A 9,847-nucleotide genomic window follows, 5' to 3' on the forward strand; every position below is an offset into this window, starting at 1 on the left:
CCCCCCTACCTCGTGGCTCCCTCGTTTCTTTCCTGACATGCACTCCAAGTCCATCAGGTTGCTTTCCTTCCAAAAATAACTTCTCCAGAAGGTTTCATTCCGTTTCGACTCCGTTTGATATTCCTTTTCTTCGAAACACTGAAACATGGGAAAAAACAGGAACTGGCACTGGGCTTTGGGTCAATAGGTTAGTCCCAAAAATAATATAAAAGTGGATAATAAAGCCCAATAATGTCCAAAATAGTAGATAATATAGCATGGAGCAATCAAAAATTATAGATACGTTGGAGACGTATCAGCATCCCCAAGCTTAATTCCTGCTCGTCCTCGAGTAGGTAAATGATAAAAACAGAATTTTTGATGCGGAGTGCTACTTGGCATAATTTTAATGTAATTCTTCTTAATTGTTGTATGAATATTCAGATCCGAAATATTCAAGACAAAAGCTCATATTGACATAACAATAATAATACTTCAAGCATACTAACAAAGCAATTGTGTCTTCTCAAAATAACATGGCCAAAGAAAGTTCATCCCTACAAAATCATATAGTTTAGTCATGCTCCATTTTCGTCACACAAGAATGCTCTCATCATGCACAACCCCGATGACAAGCCAAGCAATTGTTTCGTACTTTAGTAATCTCAAACCTATAAACTTTCACGCAATATATGAGCGCGAGCCATGGACATAGCACTATGGGTGGAATAGAATATAATGAGGGGGGTTATGTGGAGAAGACAAAAAAGGATAAAGTCTCACATCAACGAGGCTAATCAATGGGCTATGGAGATGCCCACCGATTGATGTTAATGCAAGGAGTAGGGATTGCCATGTAACAGATGCACTAGAGCTATAAATGTATGAAAGCTCAACAAAAGAAACTAAGTGGGTATGCATCCAACTTGCTTGCTCACGAAGACCTAGGGCACTTGAGGAGGCCCATTGTTGGAATATACAAGCCAAGTTCTATAATCAAAATTTCCCACTAGTATATGAAAGTGACAAAACAAGAGACTCTCTATCATGAAGATCATGCTGCTACTTTGAAGCACAAGTGTGGTAAAAGGATAGTAACATTGTCCCTTCTCTCTTTTTCTCTCATTTTTTTGGGCCTTCTCTTTTTTATGGCCTTTTTTTCTTTTTTTCTTTTTTGGGGGCCTTCTCTTTTTTTATGGCCTTTTTTTTCGTCCGGAGTCTCATCCCGACTTGTGGGGGAATCATAGTCTCCATCATCCTTTCCTCACATGGGACAATGCTCTAATAATGATGATCATCACACTTTTATTTACTTACAACTCGATACTTAGAACTCGATACTAGAACAAAAGATGAGTCTATATGAATGCCTCCGGCGGTGTACCGGGATATGCAATGGACCAAGAGTGACATGTATGAAAGAAATATGAACGGTGGCTTTGCCACAAATACTATGTCAACTACATGATCATGCTAAGAAGTATGACAATAATGAATGTGTCATGATGAACGGAATGGTGGAAAGTTGCATGGCAATATATCTCGGAATGGCTATGGAAATGCCATAATAGGTAGGTATGGTGGATGTTTTCAGGAAGATATAAGGAGGTTTATGTGTGAAAGAGCGTATCATATCACGGGGTTTGGATGCACCGGCGAAGTTTGCGCCAACTCTCAATGTGAGAAAGGGCAATGCACGGTACCGAAGAGGCTAGCAAGGATGGAAGGGTAAGAGTGCGTATAATCCATGGACTCAACATTAGTGATAAATAACTCACATACTTATTGCAAAAATCTACAAGTCATCAAAAACCTCGGCACTACGCGCATGCTCCTAGGGGGATAGATTGGTAGGAAAAGACCATCGCTCATCCCCGACCGCCACTCATAAGGAGGACAATCAAATAACACCTCATGTTTCAAATTTGTTACATAACATTTACCATACGTGCATGCTACGGGACTTGCAAACTTCAACACAAGCATTTCTCAATTTCACAACTACTCAACTAGCACGACTTTGATATTATTACCTCCGTATATCAAAACAATCATCAAGCATCAAACTTCTCTTAGTATTCAACACACTCATAAGAAAGTTTTTACTAGTCTTGAATACCTAGCATATTAGGATTATTTAGAAAATTACCATGCTATTTAAGACTCTCAAAATAATCTAAGTGAAGCATGATAGTTCATCTATTTCTACAAAATAAAACCACCAACATGCTCTAATAAGATATAAGTGAAGCACTAGAGCAATAACACACTACTCCGAAAGATGTAAGTGAAGATCAATGAGTAGTCGAATAATTATGCAACTATGTGAAGACTCTCTAACATTTAAGAATTTCAGATCTTGGTATTTTATTCAAACAGCAAGCAAAAAAAAGTAAATAAAATGGCGCTCCAAGCAAAACACATATCATGTGGCGAATAAAAATATAGCTCCAAGTAAAGTTACCGATGAACGAAGACGAAAGAGGGGATGCCATCCGGGGCATCCCCAAGCTTAGGCTCTTGGTTGTAGTTGAATATTAACTTGGTGTGCCTTGGGCATCCCCAAGCTTAGGCTCTTGCCACTCCTTATTCCATAGTCCATCGAATCCTTACCCAAAACTTGAAAACTTCACAACACAAAACTTAACAGAAAACTTGTAAGCTCTGTTAGTATAAGAAAATAAATCACCACTTCAACGTACTGTAATGAAATAATTCCTTATTTATATTGGTGTTAAATCTAATTTATTCCAACTTCTCTATGTTTTATAAACTCTTTTACTAGCCATAGATTCATTAAAATAAGCAAACAACACATGAAAAACAGAATCTGTCAAAACAGAACGGTCTGTAGTAATCTGGATCAAACGTATACTTATGAAACTCATAAAATTCTCAAATAAATTGCTGGACCTGAGGAATTTATCCATTAATCATCTTAAAAAATAATTAACTAAATAGCACTCTCCAAATAAAAATGGCAGAAATTCTCGTGACCGCTAAAGTTTCTGTTTTTTACAGCATGATCAACAAGACTTTCCCCAAGTCTTCCCAAAGGTTCTACTTGCCACAAACACTAATTAAAAGCATAAAAACTCAATCATAACAGATGCTAGATAAATTATTTATTACTAAACAGTAGCATAAATCAAGGAACTAAAATAAAATTGGGTTGCCTCCCAACAAGCGCTATCGTTTAACGCCCCTAGCTAGGCATGATGATTTCAATGATGCTCACAAAAAGATAAGAATTGAAACATAAAGAGAGCATCATGAAGAATATGACTAGCACATTTAATTCTAACCCACTTCCTATGCATAGGGATTTTGTGAGCAAATAACTTATGGGAACAATAATCAACTAGCATATGAGGGCAAAACAAGCATAACTTCAAGATTTTAAGCACATAGAGAGGAAACTTGGTATTATTGCAATTCCTACAAGCATATATTCCTCCCTCATAATAATTTTCAGTAGAATCATGAATGAATTCAACAATATAACCAGCACCTAAAGCATTCTTTTCATGATCTACAAGCATAGAAAATTTACTACTCTCCACATAAGCAAAATTCTTCTCATTAATAATAGTGGGAGCAAACTCAACAAAATAACTATCATGGGATTGAAAATTGGAATCAAGATGACAAGTTTCATTGTTATAATAATTCTTTAAAGCATACGTGTCATCACAATAATCATCATAGATAGGAGGCATGCTTTCATCATAATAAATTTGCTCATCAAAACTTTGGGGACAAAAAATATCATCTTCATCAAGCATAGCTTCCCCAAGCTTGTGGCTTTGCATATCATTAGCATCATAGATATTCAAGGAATTCATACTAACAACATTGCAATCATGCTCATCATTTAAATATTTAGTGCCAAACATTTTAATGCATTCTTCTTCTAACACTTTGGCACAATTTTCCTTTCCATCATACTCATGAAAGATATTAAAAAGATGAAGCGTATGAGACAAACTCAACTCCATTTTTTGTAGTTTTATTTTATAAACTAAACTAGTGCTAAAAAAAGAAACAAAAAGATTCGATTTCAAGATCTAAAGATATACCTTCAAGCACTCATCTCCCCGGCAACGGCGCCAGAAAAGAGCTTGATGTCTACTACACAACCTTCTTCTTGTAGACGTTGTTGGGCCTCCAAGTGCAGAGGTTTGTAGGACAGTAGCAAATTTCCCTCAAGTGGATGACCTAAGGTTTATCAATCCGTAGGAGGCGTAGGATGAAGATGGTCTCTCTCAAGCAACCCTGCAACCAAATAACAAAGAGTCTCTTGTGTCCCCAACACACCCAATACAATGGTAAATTGTATAGGTGCACTAGTTCGGCGAAGAGATGGTGATACAAGTGGTATATGGATAGTAGATAATAGTTTTTGTAATCTGAAAAAATAAAAACAGCAACGTAACTAATGATAAAAGTGAGCATAAACGGTATTTCAATGATAGGAAACAAGGCCTAGGGTTCATACTTTCACTAGTGCAAGTCCTCTCAACAATAATAACATAATTGGATCATATAACTATCCCTCAACATGCAACAAAGAGTCACTCCAAAGTCACTAATAGCGGGGAACAAACAAAGAGATTATGGTAGGGTACGAAACCACCTCAAAGTTATTCTTTCCAATCAATCCATTGGGCTATTCCTATAAGTGTCACAAACAGCCCTAGAGTTCGTACTAGAATAACAACTTAAGACACAAATCAACCAAAACCCTAATGTCACCTAGATACTCCAATGTCACCTCAAGTATCCGTGGGTATGATTATAAGATATGCATCACACAATCTCAGATTCATCTGTTCAACCAACACATAGAACCTCAAAGAGTGCCCCAAAGTTTCTAGCGGAGAATCATGACGAAAATGTGTGCCAACCCCTATGCATAGGTTCATGGGCGGAACCCGCAAGTTGATCACCAAAACATACATCAAGTGAATCACGTGATATCCCATTGTCACCACAGATACGCACGGCAAGACATACATCAAGTGTTCTCAAATCTTTAAAAACTCAATCCGATAAGATAACTTCAAAGGGGAAACTCAATCCATTACAAGAGAGTAGAGGGGAAGGAGAAACATAAGATCCAACTATAATAGCAAAGCTCGCGATACATCAAGATCGTGCCAAATCAAGAACACGAGAGAGAGAGAGAGAAAGAGAGATCAAATACATAGCTACTGGTACATACCCTCAGCCCCGAGGGAGAACTACTCCCTCCTCGTCATGGAGAGCACCGGGATGATGAAGATAGCCACCAGAGAGGGATTCCCCCTCCGGCAGGGTGCCGGAACGGGTCTAGATTGGCTTTCGGTGGCTACGGAGGCTTCTGGCGGCGGAACTCCCGATCTATTCTGTTCCCAGGTCGTTTTAGGGTATATGGAGATATATAGGCGGAAGAAGTACGTCAGAGGAGCCACGAGGGTGGAGGGCGCGCCCTAGGGGGGTGGGCGCGCCCCCCTACCTTGTGGCTCCCTCGTTTCTTTCCTGACGTGCACTCCAACTCCATCAGGTTGCTTTCCTTCCAAAAATAACTTCTCCAGAAGGTTTCATTCCGTTTCGACTCCGTCTGATATTCCTTTTCTTCGAAACACTGAAACAAGGAAAAAAACAGGAACTGGCACTGGGCTCTGGGTCAATAGGTTAGTCCCAAAAATAATATAGAAGTGGATAAGAAAGCCCAATAATGTCCAAAACAGTAGATAATATAGCATGGAGCAATCAAAAATTATAGATATGTTGGAGACGTATCAACAGTGTCGTCGACTCGAGTGGTGCGCGGCCTCGGGGCTGGCATGTGCGTGTATCGCAGATGTATCGGTTTTTGGCCAGTTTTCCTTATAAATTGGTCAATTCTCTTCTTCCTAATGAAAAGGCAGAGCTCCTGCCGGTTGCTCGAAAAAAAAAGTAAAAAAGAAACAAATGCTAAGAAACTGACAAAAAAATAAGACTGAACCAAGAGAGGGGACTGAGAGACTAGAGAAATGAAGAAAGATGAACTTCAAAACAGAAGGGGACCCTGTTGGTGTCAAAACCGGCGGATCTCGGGTAGGGGGTCCTGAACTATGCGTCTAGGCGGATGGTAACAGGAGACAAGGGACACAATGTTTTTACCCAGGTTCGGGCCCTCTCGATGGAGGTAAAACCCTACTCCTGCTTGATTAATATTGATGATATTGGTAGTACAAGAGTAGATCTACCACGGGATCAAAGAGGCTAAACCCTAGAAGCTAGCCTATGGTATGATTGTTGTTTTTCCTATGGAATAAAACCCTCCGGTTTATATAGACACCGGAGAGGGCTAGGGTTACACAGAGTCGGTTACAATGGGAGGAGATCTACATATCCGTATTGCCAAGCTTGCCTTCCACGCCAAGGAAAGTCCCATCCGGACACGGGACGAAGTCTTCAATCTTGTATCTTCATAGTCCGGGAGTCTGGCCAAAGGTTATAGTCCGGCTATCCGGACACCCCCTAATCCAGGACTCCCTCAGTAGCCCCTGAACCAGGCTTCAATGACGACGAGTCCAGCGCGCAGATTGTCTTCGGCATTGCAAGGCAGGTTCCTCCTCCGAATACTTCATAGAAGATTTTGAACACAAGGATAGTGTCCGGCTCTGCAAAATAATTTCCACATACTGTCGTAGAGAGAATAATATTTACACAAATCTAATCTGTTGACGTATTCCGTAGCGTGTCATCACGCCACAGCCAAGCCTTTATTTGAACTGTTTTTACTGTCTCACCTCGGCACGTTTTGCGAGGCGGTTTCCTTGGCACGTATTGTCGAAGCAGAGATCGTGTCCCCTTATCCCGGGATTCTCATCAATACGGGCGTGGGTAACCCAACCGCGCCATTGATTACGGCGCTTGGGAGATAAGCGAGTTTTACCAGGCTGGTGGGGACGCATAGTTTCGTCCGCCCATATAAGGGGATAAGGATCCGCCTTTCCATCCACGCCTTCTTCCTCCTTTGCTCATCCATTTTCGCGCACTCAAGCTCCAGCGCCCAAGTCCGCATTCCCCACCTCAACCTTCTCTAGCCATGTCCAGAGCAGGAGGCAAGTGGATGGTCTCCTCCGTTACGGAGGGACACATCAAGAAGCTGAGGAAAGTCGGATACTTGTCTGACGACATCGCGCACCAGCTCTCAGACGAGGGGCAGATCATCCCCACCCCCAGGCCCCATGAGAGGGTGGTGTTCCTCACCCATTTCCTCCGCAGACTAGGCTTCCCTCTCCACCCATTTGTCTGGGGACTCATGTTCTACTACGGCCTGGACTTCCACGATCTAGCCCCGAACTTCATCCTCAACATCTCAGCGTTCATCGTCGTGTGCGAGGCCTTCCTCTGCATCCAGCCCCACTTCGGTCTATGGCTGAAGACCTTCAATGTCAAGCCGAAGGTAGTGGGCGGCCGCCAGGCGGAGTGCGGAGGCGCCATGGTGGGCAAGATGCCCAACGTCCTATGGCTCGAGGGCTCCTTCGTGAAGACCATAAAGGGGTGGCAATCGGGGTGGTTTTACATCACCGAGCCGCGTGACCCTGAATGGGTCGCAGCCCCCGAGTTCCGATCCGGAATCCCTACGCGGCTCACCTCCTGGAAAGAGAAGGGCCTGCCATGGGGTAAAAAAGGAGAGTTGACCGGACTCCAAACATGCGTCAAAAACCTAGTGCGCAAGAAGCTCAAACTTGTTAACGTAGTCTAGGTCATGCTCATTCGCCGGATCCTCCCGTGCCAACAACGGGATTTCAGCTTGTGGGAGTTCAACCTAGCCCAGCACCGAACTCCGAGCAGGTTCTTCGACACAACGTACGAAGATGCCTGGAAGGTGCTATTCAAGGGCGCCGAGGCTCCCGCATCCACTACCGAGGATCGCGGATTCAGCGCGCAGCGTTAGGCCAACGCGGTAAGGTGTTTTTACCTCTTACATGATATTTGTCTTCCATAGTTTGACTCTATGCGGGATCTAAGCCCCCATGCCTTTGACAGGACTGGCAGAGGACGGCCGAACAGATCAACTGTCCGGCTCCTTTGCCCGAAGACCCAGCGGACGCCCGCTTGGCGGAGCTGCTGGTTCCGGCACCTTACGTGGTGCCGGAGAAGAAGGCCAAGAAGAAGGCCACGGGAACCCGGAAGAGTTCCCGGCGCCCGGTGGAGTCAAACTCATCATCCGATAACTCCGAGGCGCACTCCTCCCACGAAGACGAGGAGGAGGAAAGAGAGGTCTCTTCCCCAGCAGGGGGAGAAAAGAAAAGGAAGGCTGCCCCAACTGGGGAGGCCGGAGGGTCCAAGAAAGGGAGGACCCTCCCTACAGACTACTCCACCAACGCCGACGATGGCGAAGAGGAGTGGCCGCTCAGGGCCAAGCCCCTGGCAAAATCGTAAGTATTCGGATACCTGAGTGACTCATGGCGTTCCTTTATTGCACAGCTTCTCCTGACGCCGAATATAATTATGCAGTCCGCCCAAAGCCCGTCTCGACGTGTCGTCGAGCGGCTCCCTGGATTCGTCGGATGTGAATAGTTTTTCACTTCCGACCGCTACCTCCCCCCGCCCTACGGACGACACCGAGGTGTTGTCCCAAAAGGTTCCAAGCCAGGAGGAGGTGGTCTTGGAGGCACCGCAAGGCGACCTCCCGGACTCCAGGCGCAAAGGGGAAAAAAACCCCAAGGGCTCCAAGTCCGGCCCTGGGCCAGACACCGCACCGGAACCTTCAATGGTTCCGGAGTCCGGCAGGCGGCCCCCTCGTAAGAAGGGCAAGCCTACGACGCCGGTGACCTCCGTCCAATCGGAGGCACCGGATAATTTGCTGGAGGTGCTTAACGGCGCCTCCATCGACGAGGAGCACCGCACTATTATGAGTGCGGTGATCCAGAAGGTTCAGTCCGCCAAAAGCGGGCTGACTGAAGCCTGTGCCAGCCTGCTAACAGGCTTTGAGGTATGAGAAAAATATGTGAAAATATTACCGCATAGACAGTAGCCCCTGATGCTCTGTTTGGCGTTCGGAAAGAAAAGCCGAATAGAGGATCTAACAACATTCGCAGGAGTCTAACATAATTAAGTCAATATGCGTATGCAAGCTTCGCTGCTGGCCTCTGCCGCACTGACTGCGGAGGTGGATGCACTGAAGCAGAGCCTCGAGCGGTCCGAGCAAGAGCTCGGCCTTGCTAAAAAGGAGCTCGAGGAAAAAGAAGGTAAGTAATACCTTGTGGAGTATATTCAAGAACATAAGCAGGCAGATTTCAACATCACTTCAGAAATAAAATATTCAGACATAAATATTCCAAAGAACAATCTTCAGTAATACTCCCTCCGTTCCAAAATATAAGTCTTTCTAGGAATTTCAACAAGTGACTACATACGGAGCAAAATGAGTGAATCTACACTCTAAAATATGTCTACATACATCCGTATGTTGTAGTCCATTTGAAATGTCTAAAAAGACTTGTATTTAGGAATGGAGGGAGTACAATATTCCAAAGAACAGTATTTTGACATAAATATTCAGAAATAAAACAAGGTCATGACACCCGCCATGGTGTGTGTGTGTGTGTGTGTGATATAAGTTTGTGTAGAAGTTAAACACGGTCATGACACCCGCCATGGTTCCGAGGAAGTTTACCGAGCTGCCCTATCGTCTCCCAAAATCCGTTATGCCCCACAACCCCAATGGCACCCCAATGGTCCCATGGGCTCGTCGGGTCAATAGGCGGTTTTGGTTGTTAAATATCTTTTTCTACTTGTAATATATAGTAAACAAATTCTAAATTGGCATTGAATATTTTTATAATATACATTGACATTTTTAATACATTATGAAAATTTTATAATG

This window comes from Triticum urartu, chromosome 1, assembly GCF_003073215.2.
Source record: "Triticum urartu cultivar G1812 chromosome 1, Tu2.1, whole genome shotgun sequence".
In the NCBI taxonomy this organism is placed as follows: Eukaryota; Viridiplantae; Streptophyta; class Magnoliopsida; order Poales; family Poaceae; genus Triticum; species Triticum urartu.